Source organism: Schistocerca cancellata, unplaced genomic scaffold (genome assembly GCF_023864275.1).
Source record: "Schistocerca cancellata isolate TAMUIC-IGC-003103 unplaced genomic scaffold, iqSchCanc2.1 HiC_scaffold_472, whole genome shotgun sequence".
In the NCBI taxonomy this organism is placed as follows: domain Eukaryota; kingdom Metazoa; phylum Arthropoda; class Insecta; order Orthoptera; family Acrididae; genus Schistocerca; species Schistocerca cancellata.
This window is the reverse complement of record NW_026046489.1, coordinates 72501-75000: the sequence shown is the minus strand read 5'-3', so window position 1 is coordinate 75000 and position 2500 is coordinate 72501.

Below are 2500 nucleotides of genomic sequence, written 5' to 3'. Positions count from 1 at the left end.
GAGTAGCGAACTATATTCAGAGGGTTGTGGTTAGACAACACTAGATTAATGTAACGTGTCATATGCCAATTACAGAGCAGGTTAAGGCACAACGTGGGTTAGGTTAAGGCACAACGTGGGTTAGGTTAAGGCACAACGTGGGTTAGGTTAAGGTACAACGTGGGTTAGGTTAAGGCACAACGTGGGTTAGGTTAAGGCACAACGTGGGTTAGGTTAAGGCACAACGTGGGTTAGGTTAAGGCACAACGTGGGTTAGGTTAAGGCACAACGTGGGTTAGGTTAAGGCACAACGTGGGTTAGGTTAAGGCACAACGTGGGTTAGGTTAAGGCACAACGTGGGTTAGGTTAAGGCACAACGTGGGTTAGGTTAAGGCACAACGTGGGTTAGGTTAAGGCACAACGTGGGTTAGGTTAAGGCACAACGTGGGTTACGTTAAGGCACAACGTGGGTTACGTTAAGGCACAACGTGGGTTACGTTAAGGCACAACGTGGGTTACGTTAAGGCACAACGTGGGTTACGTTAAGGCACAACGTGGGTTACGTTAAGGCACAACGTGGGTTACGTTAAGGCACAACGTGGGTTACGTTAAGGCACAACGTGGGTTAGGTTAAGGCACAACGTGGGTTAGGTTAAGGCACAACGTGGGTTAGGTTAAGGCACAACGTGGGTTAGGTTAAGGCACAACGTGGGTTACGTTAAGGCACAACGTGGGTTACGTTAAGGCACAACGTGGGTTACGTTAAGGCACAACGTGGGTTACGTTAAGGCACAACGTGGGTTACGTTAAGGCACAACGTGGGTTACGTTAAGGCACAACGTGTGTTAGGTTAAGGCACAACGTGGGTTAGGTTAAGGCACAACGTGGGTTAGGTTAAGGCACAACGTGGGTTACGTTAAGGCACAACGTGGGTTACGTTAAGGCACAACGTGGGTTACGTTAAGGCACAACGTGGGTTACGTTAAGGCACAACGTGGGTTACGTTAAGGCACAACGTGGGTTACGTTAAGGCACAACGTGGGTTACGTTAAGGCACAACGTGGGTTACGTTAAGGCACAACGTGTGTTAGGTTAAGGCACAACGTGGGTTAGGTTAAGGCACAACGTGGGTTAGGTTAAGGCACAACGTGGGTTAGGTTAAGACACAAATTGCGTTACAAATTGCGTTACATTGCGGTACAAATTGCGTTACATTGCGGTACAAATTGCGTTACATTGCGGTACAAATTGCGTTACAAATTTGGTTAGGTTAAGGTGCAAAATGGGTTGGATTACAGTACACAACATGGTAAGAGATAGTGTGTTTGGGGGGGGGGGGGGGGGGGCAGGTTCGTTGGTAGTGATCATTGTAAGTGAATGTCTGAGGCAGCGTCAGTATGTCACAGCAGTTCTGTCTCGTCAGGATGCGCTTTTCGCTCGTGACTGGAGGCGCGCCGCGTCTGTGGTTGCGGCAAGGGAGTGGCAGACCTGTGTGATTCATTCCTGCCATTGTTTCTGTGCCGTAACAGGAGGCAGTGTGGTGGTGTTGGGTGCACCCCTGTGTAGGACATGTGTGGGTGTTGGTGGCTTATCTGAGCAATTGTGGATGTTGGACGGGTGGGATATTCTATTTTATAATTGGACCCCCTGGTGTGGTTATCATAGTGTGGATGGTGTACTGTGGCGGAGAGGATGCACCGGACGTTGGTCCATGCTGGTGCTTACATATCGTATCTGTGTCTGTTACAGGCAGAGAGTAATGTGTGATGGAGTGTCTCGCTGAGGTGTGGTTCATATTGTGTGCACAGACTTACAGCATGTATAGGGACAGCGGGAATTTGGCATATTGGATATAACTCGTCATGAAACGCAAGATATAGGGGTGGATTGCAACGTACGAGTGCGGGAAGAGTCCGCCGTTCATCCGCTTGGGTTGCGATTTGGGCGGTTGGGGTGGGGCACGTGCGGGTGCGGGTGGAGTGATTGTCGGTTGACTACTTCGTGCGACGCAGGCACTGGCGTTCGGGTTCCTGTGGTGGACAGATGATGCAGGCTTTGTGGGTGGCGTCGAAAAATGGGTACTGTGGGACCTAGCGATGTCGTAGTCGGGGTGGCGTCTCATAGATGGCGGTATCGTCGGTGCAGCAGGTCATGTTTCGGGAGACTTGCAGATGGCGGTATTTAGTTTTCGTGTTGCGCGCGACATGGTGGACGTAGTGTCGTCCGATTCGCGTAGATGGGGCTATTGCATGTGGTTTCGTCACATTGTCATAGATGGCGATGCTGTGGTTTGGCAGTATGGTTGGTGTAGTTCCGTTGGATTCCTGTAGATGGAGGTGTCGTTTCTGGGCCAGACGGCAATGTAGTTTGGTCACATTCTCATAGATGGCTGTGTTGTGTCTGTGGGTGGCGGTGTCAGCGTCGTCCCATAGAGGGCGGTATGGTCTGTTTATTGTGGACGTTGATGTCAGGACCAGAGGGCGCGCGCGAACCGTTGCCCATATTTTCCTACCCTCCTATT